The 18,089-nt window shown below is 47.4% G+C and overlaps 1 long non-coding RNA gene across 1 annotated transcript; it reads right to left on the reverse strand.

The window, feature by feature from the left end:
- Positions 1 to 285: 285 nt before the first annotated feature.
- LOC132658050 (uncharacterized) lies at positions 286 to 17,981 on the reverse strand. The gene is made up of 2 exons (XR_009597056.1): positions 17,536 to 17,981; positions 286 to 11,330 (listed from the first exon to the last, which is right to left on the reverse strand). It is a non-coding gene; the product is annotated as an uncharacterized LOC132658050 (long non-coding RNA).
- Positions 17,982 to 18,089: the final 108 nt, after the last annotated feature.

The raw sequence follows: 18,089 nt of genomic DNA on the forward strand, positions 1-18,089 counted from the left end.
CCCAACCCAGAGATCAAACCCAGGTTTCCTGCATTGCAGGCGGATTCTTTACCAGCTGAGCCACCAGGGAAGCCCCCAGGGAGGAAAGTGTGTAGATTTTCAGCATTAAATACGTGAGGTATTTTGCAATAGGTTAAGGAGGTTCTCTTCTGACACTGCTCAAGTTTGTTTGTTTTTAAATAATGACGAGGCATTAACTTTTATCAAATGTTTTGTCATATCAATACCATGTAGTCAGCCACTCTGTGTGTGTGTGTGTGTATGTAAATTGAGATGAACATAAGATTAACACACAATTAATCTTTTATTTATATTTTTGGCTGCACCACACAGCATTCCAGATCTTTGTTCCCCAACCAGGGATCAAACCTGTGGCCCCTGCAGTGGAAGCATGGAGTCCTAACCACTGGACTGCCAGGGAAGTCCCAAACAATTAATAATTTTAAAGCAAACAATTCAGTGGCATTGCATGACCACCATCTCTCTCCAGTCTATAAAGACAACATATCTTTAGTCAATACAAAAGGAAACCCTGCACCCAGTAAGTGGTTATTATGTCCCATTCCGTCTCCCCAAGGATGTGGTAACCATCAGTTTGCATTCTGTCTCTATGGGTTTGCCTATTCTGGAACTTCATATAAGTGGAATATCCGACCTTTCATGTCTGGCTTCTTTCACTTAGGACATTTTTGAGGTCTGTCCACATTGTAGCATGGTCAGTACTTCACTCCTTTTCATGGATGAATAATATTCCATTATATGGACCACCACAATTCTTTTAAAATTGAAGTACAGTTGATTTATAATACTGTGTGAATTGCTTCTGTATAGCATAGGGATTGAGTTATATGTACATTCTTTTTTATATTCCTTCCATTATGGTTTATCATAGGATGTTGAATATAGTTTCCTGGGCTCTACAGTAGGGTCTTGTTGTTCATCCATTCTATGTATAACAGCTTGCATCTGCTAACCCCATCTCCCCACTCCAGCCCTCCCCTAGTATCTTCCCCCTTGGCAACTACCAGTCTGCTCTCCATGTCTATGATTCTGCTCCTGTTTCACAGACAGGTTCATCTGTGTCATATTTAGATCCTACATATATGTGATATCATATATTTGTCTTTTTCTTTCTGACTCACTTCACTTGGTATGACAATCTCTGGGTCCATCCTTGTTGCTACAAGTGGTATTATTCTGTTCTTTTTATGGCTGAGTAGTATTCCACTGTATATATGCACTACACCTTCTTTACCCATTCACCTGTCACTGGACATTCAAGTTGTTTCTATGTCTTGGCTATTGTGAATAGTGTTTCTGTAAACCTAGGGTTGCTTGTCTACCTAGACAGATTCTTTTTTAAAATTTTTATTTGTTATTTATTTTGTTGCACTGAGTCTTAGTTGCAGCAATCAGGATCTTCATTGGATCATGAGGGATCTTTCACTGCGGTGCATAGACTCTGGTTATGGTGCACAAGCCTTTGTTGCTTTGTGGCATGTTGGATCTTAGATCTCTGACCAGGGATTGAACCCATGTCCCCTCCATTGTAGGGTGGATTCTTAACCTCTGGACCATCAGGAAGCCCCTCCAGGTAGATCCTTAACCACTCTTCTATGCTGTCTCTCAATGTGCCAGGTGGTGTCTTTAGCTCTACAGTTATAGTGGGAAACAAAGGAAAGCCGCCGCTGCTGCTGCTGAGTCGCTTCAGTCGTGTCCGACTCTGTGCAACCCCATAGACGGCAGCCCACCAGGCTCTCCCGTCCCTGGGATTCTCCAGGCAAGAGCACTGGAGTGGGTTGCCATTTTTTTCTCCAATGCAAGAGAGTGAAAACTAGCTTTGTCCAAAGGGAGCTTAAGAATTTTTTGGAATTAAAAAAAAAAAAAAAGAATCTTCTGGAACTTAGTCCTCTCTGTGGCAATTATGTGTGTCCATCTTTGATCACACTGCGGGCCCCAAGTGTTCTTGCTCATTTGTCTCCATAGCCCCAGTGTCTAACCCAGTGCTGTCACCTGAAAAGACAAGTTTTAATCTGGGAAGGCTTCATGGAGGAAGCAGCTTTTGTGGGGAGTCTTAAAGTTTGAGAAGTTGAGAGGTTTCCTTCAGCCCACAGTGACTGATAATGACAGCCACTATTTGTGTGCTGGGCATGGTAATGAGCACATCAACCTCCTGGGGGGCAGCCAGCTACTGAGGGGCAGAGGAGAGACTGGATGTGAACCCAGACCCCCACTCTTAATAAGTGCCTTACACAGTCTTTCCAAACCTGGTTCCAGATTAAGGCTGGGGTCTTTCTTCTCCATATTCCGTCCCCTCGTCTTTTCTTCTGGGGATACCTGGACGGGACTAGAGAGTGAGAGGATGATGGGCAAAGCCTGGACTTGGATCACCCCAAGTCCTGGGAAGAGTTCAGCTCCTACCCTTCCAGGTCCTTCGGACTTGGTGGAGACCCGGGCCCCCAGGAGACGGCACTGTCTCTCCCTGCCATGGCTCTTTCTTCCCCTACCCCTGTCCTCCTCCTTCCTTAGCCCCTCTAGCTCATCGGGCTGTGCCGGAATCTGTGGGGAAAGGAGCAGGATTTCAGCTAAATATAAACCAGGCTGTTCCAGTTTCCAAATAGAACAAAGGAGCAGGGTGTTAAGTTGATTTTTATAAATAAAGAGAGAGGGAGTGAGAGAATATTTTTTCGAGATGTTTAATAAGATCGCCTTGTGAGAGGCAGGAAAATCACTGGGCTGCGGTGGGAGGGTTTTTTTTTTTGTTGGGGGGGATTGAGAAGGAGAACGGGGAATGCTTCCTCCTTCCTGCTGTGACACTTGCCAACTCCCGGTCCTTTTCCTGGGACCAGGGAGAGACGGTGGGGGAGACAGGGGTAAGATGCAGGGGAAGGACATGAGGGTCCCTAGGAGGAGGAGGAGGAGGAGGGCGAGGAACACTCATCATCATGATAGTGACTGCGTATTGAGCGCCCACTGTATGCCAGGCCCTGTGCTAGATCTATGCATCATCTCCCCAAAATGCAGACAAGCGTGAGGAGTTGGGATACTCGTCACCGGGAGCTCTGCGAACTAGCCCCTGCCTACCTCTCTGACCTCACCTCCCTCTCTCCCCGCCCTGGCTCACTCCAGTCCCGCCACACAAGCTCCATACATCAAGCTTATTCCCTTCTCGAGGTCTCCCTGCCTCCTCTTTCCTTGCCTCTAGGTCTCTCAGCTAGCCAGGTCTCTAGGTCTTCTCATCATTCGGGTCTCAGAATAAATGTCACTTCCTGTCTGACCACGTTGCTAAATATGCATTAGCATATTGGCAAATGATTGAGGCTCAGAGAGGTGAAGTGACTTGCCCAAGGTCACACAGCTAGGAAGTGACAGAGACAGGAGGGAGCCCAGCTTTACCTCACTGCCAAATGCGTGCCCTTTCTACTATTTTATAAGGCTCCTAGTATGGTGGGGGTGGGGGAATGGGGACTTAAGGAGATTTTTCTGGAACTTGGAGGTTTTGGAGGATGACCAGACGAAACCCTGGAGGATCAAAGTTAGGGGATGGTGTCAGGGAAGTCGGAACGTCACCATCACCTTCATCCTTAATGTGTGTAACATATAAAAATTATTAAGCAGATAACCTTTTGGCAGCCGTTAGGCAGAAAAGAGTTTTATTCAGTATCACCCAAAGGAGGGCTAGTCCAGGCTTTGGGGAGGTGGCACAGAGATGGCTTCTCATCTCAGGAGGTGGGAGGGATGGTCAGAGAAGCAGAGATATCTTGCACCCCTGCCCACCTGCCCTTTTTCTTTCCCTGACCCCTCCACTTCTGCTCACTGGCATATCACATGTGGGGTGGGCTAGGAGAAAGTGTCTGCACATGTCCCCAGAGTCAGAGGGGGCTGGGTAAGCCTTTCTGCTGACGTCAGATGCTGCCTCACCAGGGCCCGTGGGGCTTGGACAAGTCATCCAGCTCTCTCTGAGTCTCAGTTTCTTCCTGTGTGACATGGAGATGGTGAAATTGCTTGGTTATGAAGATGAGAGATACGGCATTATATGTCAGGAACCCATACTACAAACACCTGGAAGGTGCTCTGTAGACTAGATGAAAGCTGTCATTTTCTAATTTATTATTACCCTTCTCCAGATTAGAATCTAATTGAGCATAGCAACAGTCACTCCGTTAATTGATGGCCACTATGTGCCAGGCTCTGGGCTAGCACCCTATGTGGAGTATCTTGTTGAATTCCCCATATCAGTTCCATGAAGTAGGTGCAGTTATTAGCATCATAATATCACAGTAGTATTATTACCATAATACAATTACTGTTATTATTCCTCATTATTGAATGAGGAATATGGGGCTCCCAGAGTGAAGTGACTTGCCAAAGGTCACACAGCCAGGAAGTAGCTGAGTTGGGCCTGAAATCTAGGTAAGCCCAAGTGCAGATCCTGAGCTTTTAAACATTATACAATCCTGCCTCCCAGAACTAATGAACCAGTGGGCCTTCTGGTGCTCCAGGCAGGTTGAGCTGGGGTCAGGGGAGAGTGACAGGGTCAGAGAGAGTCATGGTAAAAAGCAGAGGCCAGGCCTTGATTAGGAGGTCAGCGGGGGAGCCTGGGATGGAACGGTGGGATCCAGGAGTAATGCTGCATTTTGGGGGGCTGTGGCTCTGAGCCTCTGACTCATTCAGACTGAGCAGCTTGACTCCCAGCCGTAGGAGATACTATTTATAACCTGCAGGTTCTAGCAGCCTCCGGATCACGGAGCCTTGTAGCTACCTGGGGCCCTTGGCCCTGGCCTGCAGGGCAGAGAGGGAAGGCAAGTGGTCGGGGAGGGCCATGGCCCGGCCTCCCTTCTCCTTGCTCTGGACTCTCCAGTCAGCATAAAATACACCCTCAAGTGCCCTGTGGTTCACTCTGGGGGTGTCTGGCTTGTCATCAGCAGAGTGCCTGGTACCTAAGAGGCTTGAATGAATGAATTAACGAATGAGCGATTATCGCTTCAGACTTTTTTCTTGGGTCAGATGATGTCATTTCTCTGCCCCAGACTCTCCAGCGGTTTTCCATCTCGTCTGGAGTAAAAGCCACAGTGCTTACCAGCAGCCTACAAAGCTCCTACCTGGCGTGGCTCCTTTCCTTCTCCTGGGAGCACGAGTGGAACGTCCCTGCCTTGGGGTCTCACTCTGCTTCCTCCTCCTGGGACTCTCTTCCCTAGATCCTGGCCCGTCTTCCTCCCTCACCTCCTTCAGGTCTTTGCTTCAATGCCAGCTTCTTAGTGATGCTTTCCTTGACCCTTCGGCTTTAAACTGCACCTACACAGAATACTCCTGATCCCTTCTCCTGCTTCATTTCTCTCTGTGGTGGTTGCCATCATCCAACACATTACATACATTACTAATTTATCATTTTATTGTCTGTTTCCTTCCATTAGAACATCAGCTTCAGGGGAACAGATATTTTTGTCCATTTTGATTACTGCTGTAACCCTAGTGCCTGGCACATATATGGCATTCAAAGAGTATTCGTTGGCAGTATGAATTCACTGGGATTTTTCATAGACTTGCTGTGTGACCTAGGACAGCTAATTTCACCCCTCTGGGCCTCAGTCAGTAACCTCCCAGTTTGGACAGTCATTGGGCTCTATCCCATCATCCTGGTTCCTGTGATATACTTTTTTTAAAAAAACAAGTGTGCTGAAAGGAGAGCTGGCCAAGACCGGCTTGATATTTTTCTCCCAGACTAGGCTTCTCTCTGCAGAGCTCTGGGGCCTGGAAGCAGGCATACACCAGCACTCTTGAACCTACATTAGGGACTTTGAGCAGATGCATCTGTGTGAATGAGCCTCTATGTGTGTTTGGGCCGAGATGGGACATGGCAGCAAAATATCGGCACAGGCTGACATCTTCCTGCTTCTTTTTGTTTTCAATGGAGCAAAAATCAGACATTTACAAGGGCATGACAGCAGACCCGTCTGCAATTCACTGATGGGAACACTCACTTCTCTGGAGATGCAAGGGAAGACCTTGTTGGCTGTGAATCCTCATACCTGTAACAGGCTGTGAGTACTTCCTCAGGAGCCAGCTGAGAGGAACCCACTGCGGCGCTGCCCACTGTTGGATGGCGGAGGCCCATTGGTGCATGGCAGGCTTCATGGGGACTCCAGGCCCCGTTTAGATCTCATCTGTTCTTAAGGGGAAATGGATCCAAACTTGCCCAGTTTTCTTCTCTCATCTCAGGTTTTATTTTTTTTCTCAAATCCCAATGTCTCAGGAAAGACCTAGCCCTGACCCTTCTACTTAAAATCTTACCCATGCAACACACTCCTTATTCCCTCTCCTTGCTTCATTTTTCTGCAGGGTACTTGCTATCATCTAACTCACTACACATACTGGCAGAACCCCTTTTTGAAATTCATTTTTGGCTGCGCTGGGTCTCCGCTGCTGCACGGGCTTTTGCTCTAGTTGCAGCAAGTGGGGGCTACTCCCCAGTGGTGGTGTGCAGGCTTCTCACTGAGGGGGCTTCCCTTGTTGCGGAGATCAGACTCTAGGGCACACAGACCTAGTGGCTGTGGCTCTCGGGTTCTAGAGCACTGACTCAGCAGTAGCTTTGCGCACGGGCTTAGTTGCTCTGTGGCATGTGGGATCTTCCCAGATCAGGGATCAAACCTGTGTCTCTTTCATTGGCAGGCGGATTCTTCATTCACCAGGAAAGCCCCCCTTTTTTTGGCTACAGTTCAGTTCAGTCACTCAGTCGTGTCCGACTTGTTGCGACCCCATGGACTGCAGCACATCAGGCTTCCCTGTCCATCACCAACCCCCTAGCCTACTCAGTCTCATGTCCATTGTGTTGGTGATGCCATCCAACCATCTCATCCTCTGTCGTCCCCTTCTCCTCCTGCCTTCAATCTTTCCCAGATCAGGGTCTTTTCAAATGAGATAGTTCTTCGCAGGTGGCCAAAGTATTGTTGTTTCAGCTTCAGCATCAGTCCTTCCAATGAATATTACACCAAGGGGCATTCAGGAATCTGTTTCCCAGCTAGGGATGAAACCTGCATTCCCTGCTACGGAAGCACAGAGTCTTGATCACTAGACTGCCAAGGAAGTCCCAGAGCCTGTTTCATATATTACTAAAGGGCTTTGGAGTTTAATAGCCTGTTCATACAGTATCTCATTTACTCACACATCGCTTCTGCTTTTTGCACACCCCGAAATTACCTAGCACAGTATCTGGCATCTGGTGGGTAGAATTCATTTTTCTGAGTAGTGGAAGGCAGGCAGGAGTGTCATTTTATAACAATGATGAGGCTCAGTGGTGACATGACTAGTTCAAAGTCATACAGGTAAGACATGAACCCAGGCAGGCAGGTGGCTCTGCGTTACTAGGGAAGGAGAGCAGGAACTCCTTCCCAGTGATGACCACACTTCAGGAAAACAACCTCTACTTCTGAAGAAGGAACAAGGGCCTAAGAGAGCTTAGGTGTTGAGGATCTAGAGAAACTTGGGTTCAAATCCCAGGACTGTCGTTACTGGTGGCTGTGGTCAAGTCTCCCAAGCCACAGGAGCCTCATTTTCTCTATCTGTAAAACGGACACATTGGTCCCTACTACACAAAGTCCTTGGGGCCATTTAGTGCAATGCCTGTCACTGGGCGATGCTCACTACAGCCCAAGCCCACCCTGACCGCCTCAGTGACCTTCTGAATCTCTCTCCCATTTCAACACTGCCTCCTGTTTTCAATCGGACCAGGCTGAAATGTGCAGCTGCAACAACTGGGCGAGGGTGGCGAGATAACAGGGTAAGTCATCCTCTCGCGCACGCGCAGCATCCACAAGCCATGGGGCCGGAAGCCAGAGGAGTCCAAGGCGCCCAGCCGGAGGAACATTATGCTCCCCCTGGGGCTCTGGGCACTGTCGTGTTCTCCCCTCATCTCAGATCTTGGAGTGCCTGGGTATATGCCTGAGGGGAAGAGAGAAAGCAAACACCTTGTAGAACCTCAGAGGTGCTTTTGACCTTTTTCATTATCGAGGAATGCTTTGCCCGGCCCCGGGGACCAAAGGAAACCTGGGTCCAAAGAATTGGTAGAGAAATGGCCATCATCGGGCAGGGCAGGCCTCCTGGGTTCAGTTAGGCAACAACTGAGCATTCAGCTCTTCACTGGTGTTCCGATCTGGGGGTGCAGTGACACCCCCGGCTGGGGAGACACACATTCCCTGGCAAGTGTCAGGCGAGTGGAAACCGGACGGATGTGTCTCAGTCTGGAGGAGGGGAGAGGGAGGCTGCCGACAGATCTTGGGAACAGAGCACAGGGCCTTCGAGTGGGGAGAAGCCGGGATGGTTGAGAGAACTGAGGCGGAACGGAGGCATGCTGAAGAATTTTGGACTTGATCCTAAGAACAGTGGGAAGCCATTGAGGTTGGGGAATAACGCAGTGTTTATGGCCCTGCACTGGACAATATTTTTGCCTTGTTTTCTCATTTTAAAAAAAAAGTAGATTTTTTCAATTCTGTACCTGCCAAAATAATTTTTTTTTCAGAAGGAGAAAATAAGGGAATGATAGAATATGCATTTACCTCCAGGATTAAATGTGCTAACAGATGCAAATTGCCTAGCATTCTATGTGGTCTATAAATGGTAGTTCCCTTATCTTTCCTCTGAATTCCATTTCACAAATTCTGCTATTCCGAGAGCACGGAAGGAGACCAAGTCTCCCTACAGACTAAAGATAAATTTCATTTGAAGTACTCTGGATGGATGAAAAAAGTGGAATTGGTTCATAAGATCAAAGGGTGATCATTTTACAAAATGATTATTCAAATAGTGAGGTCCCCCTGATCCAACTTATTACTTGATTTATGGAAATACAGTCCCTATTCAACTTTTTAGGAACACATTTGTTGCATAAAACAAGACCACATTTCACCATGTCAGAGCCCATGGTGATGTTATTCCTCACTGTGAGATTTCCATCTTTCTGGCCATGTAGTAGACATTTGAGTACTTGCGTGGTTGATTTAAATACTGGGATAAATCTGCTAAATCTCAAGTCGGGGGCATCAGTTCTATAGCTCTCTCTTTATAGTTGTTCACATGAATTTTGATGGCATGAAAAAGCTTGTTCTTGATTTATATTTAGCTCATACAAACGCTACTGCACAATTATGTTGTAAGGAGGAATTAGGTTTTATCTTTAAGTTGTTATTATAGCATTGTGAAAAGGTGAACATTGAGAATAACTATAAAGTAGTAGCATATTGTATTATTCATTTTGCTACTCTTTAAAAAAAAAAAACAACAACTGTGGGCCTGGAACAAACTGACACGTGTGGTAGGTGTATCAGTCAGGTTCTGTATAAGGAGCAGATGGTATGTTCAAATTAGATAATTAGAGGAGGGTTTAATAAAGGGACTATTTACAAAGGTTTGGGTAAAGTGTAGGGAAATCATAGGGGTAGTGCAGTGTCCATAAAGCTGAGCACCAAAAAGCTGATCCTTTTGAACTGTGGTGTTGGAGAAGACTCTTGAGAGTCCCTTGGACTGCAAGGAGATCCAACTAGTCCATCCTAAAGGAAATCAGTCCTGAATGTTCACTGGAAGGACTGATGCTGAAGCTGAAACTCTTAATACTTTGGCCACCTGATTCGAAGAACTGACTCCTTAGAAAAGACCCTGATGCTGGGAAAGGTTGAAGGCGGGAGGAGAAGGAGACGACAGAGGATGAGATGGTTGGATGGACATGAGTTTGAGCAAGTTCTGGGAGTTGGTGATGGACAGGGAAGCCTGGCGTGCTGCAGTCCATGGGGTCACAGAGAGTTGGACAGTACTGAACTAAGTGCAGTATCCAGGGGGCTAGGAATAACTGGGGTCTATGGCACCCCATTCCAGTACTCTAGCCTGGAAAATCCCATGTATGGAGGAGCCTGGTAGGCTGCAGTCCATGGGGTCACGAAGAGTTGGACCCGACTGAGTGACTTCACTTTCACTTTTCACTTTCATGCATTGCAGAAGGAAATGGCAACCCACTCCAGTGTTCTTGCCTGGAGAATCCCAGGGATGGCGGAGCCTGGTAGGCTGCCGTCTATGGGGTCGCACAGAGTCGGACATGACTGAAGTGACTTAGCAGCTTACCATTCCTAGAGCTAAAAGTTAAAAGAGAGGGAGAAATTCTAGAACCCAGAAAGAGAGCTGTGTGGAAAGGGCTGCCTTGAGAGGGAGCAGTGACCTTTTATCAAAAGACATAACCAACCTGAGGCCACTGGCAGGGAGGGAAGCAAGGAAATAAATACATCACCCTCAGTGTCCTTCTGCCCTCCAGTCTGCTGCTGCCACCTCCCACTAGCTGTACCTAAATGGAAGCTAGAGTGTCAAGTCCATGGCGTCTGTACAGGGGAGCATCCCAGGTCAGACAGTAGATCAGGAAGGTCAAATGGAAAAGTATCTGGTACATACCTGACATTTAAATATTGATGTCTTAGACAATGAAGCCTTTAGGGATGGCCCTGTGGCAGGAGGTTCAAGGTTATCATGTGTTTATTCTTTGGATCTACTGAACATTCTATAAAAAGTATTAAGCTGGACATTTTGAAAGAAGCCCAGCTTTGACCAAAGAATCCCAGAAATGCAAGGGATTCTTCCCGGTGCACATATTTTTCAGAACACCTCCCCACCCTATCAAAGAAGCACTTGTTTAGAGCTTGGAATATACTTATGACCCTACTGGACTCAAAAGTAGATGCTGCTTCCCTCCCCAGAAGCAAGCGAGTTCAGTTCAGGCAAAGCGCCCAGGTTCTGAATCTCGTAGCTGGCAACTGGCAATTATGTTCCTTGCGTGTTGGTACCTTTTAGGTAGTGGCTGAATAGTCATTTTTCAGGCCAGAGGACCAGAAGCGGGTTTGTCAGTGCAGTTCCGGAAACTGGACTTGCTCTTGTGAATGGAGTCCATCGTGGTCTCACATTTTCTGATTCTGTGAAATCATCCCCCTCTTTAATGAAGTCCTCTTGGAAGAGGAGGGAATGGGTCTCCTTTACTGACATGACTCTGACAAGCAAATCAATTTGTTCCATTTGTTTCCTCTTTGAAAACAGCAATCCTCGAGCATTACATAATCTAATCTTCATGCCTCGCCGGTTTGTTCTGTCCTCCTGAGGAATTGGCAGATGGTGCCAACGCAGAGACCCGCACACATGCCTCGCGAGCCTCATGGTAACCGGAGAGTTGCTCACGGTGTCTGTCTCTTTGCTGTGGGGTCCCTCGCTGGCATTTGTTTCCCTGGCTCAGTCTGCTCTTTAGCATTCCTCAGGCACCACTGGCTTCTTGCCTGGGGCTCTCATTCCAAGATTAATTGGAAATACTGAAAGCAGATAAAAAGAGAACAGAAAGTGAAGTTGCCAGGGCAGAGACTTTGCCGCATCTCTTCTAAACGCCCTCCTCCATTAACGTCTGAAGCATCTTTGGCAATTTTAGCTCCAGACCTTCCTCACCCAGCCTGGTCCCCGGTCCATCCTTGTTGCTGGGTTACACATAGCCTGGGGATAGGGCTGGCTGTGTCAGAGTGCAGGAGAACAGAGATCTGCTTGATAAAGTCTCTGAAATTCTTTTTCTCTCTCTCTTGCTCCAATGAGTCACATACCTGCAGGAATGATTGTTCCCCAGATAGGGCAGTTGCCTGGATCCGCCTTCAGGTCAGTGATGTCATCTTTGCTTAAGGAAAATTATCTCAGCACTCTGTAAGGGAAGGAGCTTCCCAGCAAGGCCCTGTCAGCGAAACCACAATGTTCCGATGTCCAGGCAAAGATGCTGCCCATGTAGCTCATCTAAAAGGGAACAAAGGCTTCTCAAGCAGCCTGTGGTGGGTACAGTTCTGCTGATATTAATACTTAGGACCGGAAATGAGCTGATATGCTCCAGTTGTGAAAATACTGAAATACTTCCATATCAGTTGGTAAATAGTTCTACCTCTGCGTTTCCAAGTGCCTCACATCCTTCTGCTAATTTTTAAGTCTGTTGAGAGGCTGTTATTTTAGGAGATTGCATGAGCAAGCTCTGTCTTTCCATGCAGCACTGTGAGTGGCCATTGCTACTTCGTTTTCAACCGTGCAGAACCAGGAGGTCTGCTCGGGTGTCGAGCCAGGCTCGACTCCAAGTGCCGCAGATGTAACCGCCCTGCTCACAGACCGCACTGTTGGCTGATTCGAATTTTGGATGGAACCTCCAGGCAATTAAAGCATAGAACCCTCCTGCCTGCGGCAAAAACATGCCTGGTCCTTAAAAGGTCACATGTACCTTTATGCTGGCTGGTCACTCAGGATCCAGGCTGCACATACAGACGACAGACACGATCTGTCTGATGGAGGAAAACAAAGCAAACCACGTGGAATCTTCTTCAGCTCCATTTCCCCACCACTGAGTCCAAACAGAGGGAACTAATTTCTCTAAAAACAACAAATGTTTTGCTGCTTTCAATTTGTGACTCGTTCACTCAATGTCAGGTGCGCACCTATGGTGCTATTATGTGTCCGCCACCTTGCTAGATGCTCGATATCCAGTAGTGAATAAAACCCTGTCTCTGCTTTCACGGAACACACAGTCTAGTCGGGGAGACAGATAATAAAGGAGGCCAGCATGGTTGGAATGCACACTCCGTATACAACACACCAGAAATCACCATTGCATCCATACAGTTTCCATCAGCTGAAATGCAGCCCGTGTTGTAGGTCATCTCAACATGGGCTGCATTTCAGCTGATGGAAACTGTATGGATGCAATGGTGATTTCCGGTGTGTTGTATATGGAGTGTATGTGTCTGCGCTGTGTAGGGGTGTGCCAGGGGTGTGTGGCAATCGTATTAAAGGAATAACACATGGCAGGGCGAGGGTGGGGGGTGAGATCACTTCCTGTATCCAGTCAAGATCTCAGAGAGGCTGAGAACTGCTTTGGGTTAGGGGAAGACAAAGAGGAATGCTCTGAATAAGAATGTTGGTGATGATATGTTAATACTTGGAGATCAGATAGGCTGTCCTTAAAAGAAAATGGTAACCTCTGACCAGTCATCTGTTCAGTTCAGTTCAGTTGCTCAGTTGTGTCCGACTCTTTGCGACCCCATGAATTCCCCTCATCTATGCTTTTTATCTCCTTTGCCCTTGAAACAAAGGAACAAGCAAACAAAGAATCTGCTAGCTAGGAGGAGGGGTACAAACAAACTGCACCCCCAAAACCATGCATGGCTAATGGCCTACATAGGAATCAGTTGGTGAAAACCCTGGCCTCACCGTCAGAGCCTCTTCCAATGGAATTCAGTCCCCACTATTTTGAAAATCATAATTCGTGTCCCTAAGACAGTCTGGTAGTTGGTTCTACTTGTCAGTGTTAATTATTTTTGCTCTGTCTGTCCTGCTTGCTTGATTTTTCTCTGTATTGAGTTATAATTTATACACAGCAGGAAGTCTAGTTTCAAACGTACAGTTCAGTTCTGCATATATATTCTTATAATCCACATCCCTTTTCATTTTATTTTAAAAATCTTGGAATCCTCTTAAGTGATGAACATTCGGGTGCAAAGGCAGATATCCGAAAAGGAATCCCCTATTCAGTTCACTGACTGTCCCTTCCCCGCCGACCTCTTGAAAAAAAAATTCTCATCTAATCCTTTCTCGAGTTCTCCAATCACCACAGAGGACTTAAAGCCATAAGAACATTTTGTAATCCCAGCTTTCTGAAACCTAACAGAGAGATTTTGTCATCTGAAAACAAGGGAGAGATTAAGTACAAAATTTGATTCTGACAGTGGCAGAAACGAGCCAGCTCGACAGGAAACGTCAGGGGAATTAATCCGAGCACCGCTGTCCACCTTTTTCATGACTCTCAACGTAAGTTCTGGTCAGGACAGAACAGTTTTTAAAGGAGTTTGCTACAGGGACATGACATCATCAGACTGAGGCATTTTAAATGAGAAATCCATGTACATTTAAAAAACTTTGCCCTTAATCCTGCCTTACTCCTCTGAATGCATGCTGCTAGAAATGAGACACCAAGACAGCTAAACACACTGTTCTCTCTACAGTAATGTGGTCCCAGACCCATCTGTTTTTAACTGTCCTTTTGTCTTTCCAGCACTCCACAACAGCTCTTCTTTTGTATAACTTTCATCAAAGGTTATGCAGTCAAATAACACAACATATAATTAGTTAATAATTGCAATTTGTATAACATTTAAAGGCAAGTGAGAGGCTTTATGTGACAATGCTTTTAAAGCTATAAAAGTATGTATAATCCAAAAGGATTATTTAAAAAATTATTTCTACATGGCAGGATACTTTGCAGTAACTATACTCCCATTAATGCAAAAAAACAGAGAGGAAAGCCATTCTTATTTTCTACATCTAGAACTTGCCATGTCTTAACAGTGACATTTCTGAAATATTTCCTGAATCTGACCCAGAGTCTACTTTTAGTCGTTATTACCTCCGCATCAGACTCACAACCCATAAGGAAAGGCACCATGTTCCCTTAATTACTGCTCTGTTTCCAGTGCCTAGCACATGGCGGGGACTTGAACATTTATGTTAAAGAAGTGGACCTAATTTCCTGCTTGGTCCTGCCTTCAGTGTCCTTTTAGTCTATTCCACAATGCATCATCGTTTTCTTCAAAAACACAGTTCTGCTTATGTCCTATATGCATGCATAAAACCGTCAAGGCATCTGTCTTGTCTGTAGAATAAAGGACAGATTCTTGGCTATATCACATTCCAGAGCCTTCACAGTTTGGTCCAATCACCTTTCCAGGCCTGTCTTCTAGCCCTTACCCCTCCTCCCCACAAACCATAGATAGTTCCCAAAGCCCCTCTGCAGGTTCACACTCCCAAGCCTTCACAGAAGCTGTCCCCCTTCCTTGGAATGACCTTCCTTTTACCTTCCTTATTCACCTGGTGGAATTTCACTTCTTCAAAACGCAGCTCAAATGTCACCTTCTCCGATGCTTCTCCTTAAGGGTTCTGCTTGGTGCTCCCGCATAACCTAGCTTGTCCTGCCCTTAACGCAAGTTTCCCTTGATATTATACAGGGTTTATCCTTTTTTTTTTTGTTTTTGCTTTTGTGTGTGTGCAAATTCCTGGAGAGCAGGAACCGAAGCTTACCGTGATTCTTTATGAATCTCCTGACTCTGACCGCCCCTTCCTGCCTCCCCCATTTTCGGCCTAGTCCAAGCCACCCTGCTCCCTCACCTGCTCCACACGACAGCACCTTGCCGGCTCACGCTGCCGAGTCTCCATCCGGGCGGCGGACTTGCTGCGAAGCCACCAATGCTCCTCGAACAACCAGGTGCCTCGTCTCTACCACAAACCTGCTAGTGGTTTCCCTCGATACTTAAAAACTCCCAAAGCCCTGGGCTCTCCAGCCCCTGCCTTCCTCTCCAGTTTCATCTCTATCGCTCTCCTTTTTGCTCACCCCAGCCGCACTTGTCTCTGCTTCTCCGGGAAGTGCCAAGTCATTCCCTCTTTGGGACTTTCTTTCTTTCTTTCTTTTTTAACTTTTTGGCCACATCATGAGGCATGTAAGATCTTAGTTCTCTGACCAGGGATCGAACTCTCACCCCTGCATTGGAAGCTTGAATCTTAACCACTGGACCATGAGGGAAGTCCCCCTTCTTGGGACTTTTGACCTGTCTCCTCTCTGCCAGAAAACTGCCAGGGATATATATATCCCTGGCTTACTCCCTTACTTCACTTCGATCTCTGCTCAAACATCCCCTCCTTAGAAAGCGCCTTCCTAACACAGTCTAAGGTAGCACCCTCCATTAAGTCTTCCTCTCCTACCCGCTTTATATCTCTTCACAGCACCGAACGCCACCAGTTGGTCACCATTACTTATCTGTGCATCTCCAGTTGTCCATCTGTTGCTAGGGATAGAGAGTTTTTGTTTACCACCATGTCCCTGGTACCTAACATGGTGCCTGGCAAACAGCAGGCACTCAAGTGTTTGTGGAATGAGTGGATGAATCTTTATATCCCAGGTGACTAACACAGCACCTGGTTCTAGAAGGATTTGTCAAGTTAATGTCCAAATTAACACATTTGACAAATGAAATGGCATCTGGGCCTATATCCAGGATAATCTAGGATCTGAGGGCAAGTGTTTCATCCACTTGTCCTATGAACATAATCTTAATTTGTTTTATTTAAGATCATAAGTGATGTAACCAGAGTCTTCACTTTTTCAGAAACTGGTCGCTAACAGAGGTCTTGCCCAAGAATACTGAGGGAATTTCAGAAAGCTCATCAAGAGGGGGCACAGTGGGGATTTAGAATACCCTTCAGCCCACTGCTTTCAGAAGCTCTGGAAGGATTCGGATAAGGTACTTTATCTCCTGTGATTTATCCAGAATGGACATTGGTTGTTAATCCTGCCCAACACTGATTACTCTGAGGGCTGGAACAGGTAAGACACTGACTGATCTGGGACTCCGAGAGAGTGGACGTGCCAATGAGGCACCCCAGCCTGCCCCTGCATTTGTGCTCCAGGAACCTGATGGTTTTGATGTGGCAATTCAGGCCCTCAGAGTAGGTGAAAGTGAACAGTGAAAGTGCTAGTCGCTCATTCATATCCCACTCTGCGACCCCATGGATTGTAGCAGGCCAGGTTCCTCTGTCAGTGGGATTGGCTGTGGGGAACAATTTGCTGGAGCACAAAAGGAATTTCCCTTGTTCACCTTGGCTTCTGGGCAAGGTGTTTTTCCCATCCTGTTTTTCTTAAATCCTTGCATATGGAATGATGTTTGCATAGGCAGACAGTACAGAGAGGGGTGAACCCTCAGCAGGAGTGAAGTGTAGCTTATTGGCAATCTGTCCATCTATCCTTCTGTGGAGTCGAAGCTGTGATCAGACTTGCCCTGTTCTCCTGCATGGATGGGTTTCCCTGGTGGCTCAGCTGGTAAAGAATCTGCCTGTAATGTGGGAGACCTGGGTTCAGTTCCTCATTTGGGAAGATCCCCTGGAGAAGGGAAAGGCTACCCACTCCAGTATTCTGGCCTAGAGAATTCCATGGACTGTATAGCCCATGGGGTCACAAAGAGTTGGACACGACTGAGCGACTTTCACACTTTCCTGCATGGATGGCATCATCCATGTGATTTGGAGAGACCAGAACAGGGAGAGCCTGGGAGGTTCACACCCCATCCTTTCAAGTCTGGTGTCCCATTACTAAACAAGAGTGGGGGATGGGGCCTTACCAGGTGCAGAGGGAAGGGAACTTCCTGAACTGCACTTGCGGCCCTGCTGTGAACACTGGGCTAGGCCTTTTATGTGATAGTGTTATCAGATGTTACTGAGAAGTTAGTTATGATTATTATCTGCATTTTACAGAACAGGAAAACAAGGTTGAGAGAGGCTGATGACACTTGCCCAAGATACCCAGATGGTAAGTGGCAGAGCTGGGGTCTGAGATGCAAACCAGGCCTACGGGTCTTCCTGCCTGCCTACCAAGAGCAGAAATTTCTTTACCATCTATACAGGCAAGAGGGCAGGAGGAGGACAAGAGCTGGAGGGGCAGCAGATGGGTCCTACCTGAGACTTGAGCATCACCAGACCCTGCAAAGTCCAGGTTATGCGGGTGCCACCTGGCTTCTCTTCGGTTCTGAGAACTGTCATCCTGGTCCCATTCCAGGGTACTGGGAATGAGTGAAGCCCCCATAGAGGGGAGCCGTTCCTTCCAGCAGTGTCCTTCCAAGCCATTCTGGCTCCGGGATTCGGGGTGGCGGTGTCATACACAGCCTGCCTTCATCCTCCTTGGGTCTCGAGTTTACTCCTCTCGTCATCTTTTCGAAAGTTGTATCCCCTGGACAGTGCACCCTCCAGCATTTCTGGAGGTTCCGGCGGTTGTGGGTTATTTGGGAACCTCCGGGCGTGCTCCCGGGCACTGCCGGCGCCACCAAGGTCTGGGCGTCTTCGGGGCCCGTCGCCGAGCCCCTTCCCTCGCGCGTGCGACTCCGCGCCGCAGCGCCCCCTCCGCCGCCAGGGGCCGCCCGGAAGCGGGGCTCCTCGAGCGCGGGGCGGGGCAAGGGGCGGGGCGCGGCGGTACCTGGGCCGCCGGGGAGCCGGGGGTGGACTCTTCGGGGACA

This window comes from Ovis aries, chromosome 17 (assembly GCF_016772045.2).
Source record: "Ovis aries strain OAR_USU_Benz2616 breed Rambouillet chromosome 17, ARS-UI_Ramb_v3.0, whole genome shotgun sequence".
Lineage (NCBI taxonomy): Eukaryota > Metazoa > Chordata > Mammalia > Artiodactyla > Bovidae > Ovis > Ovis aries.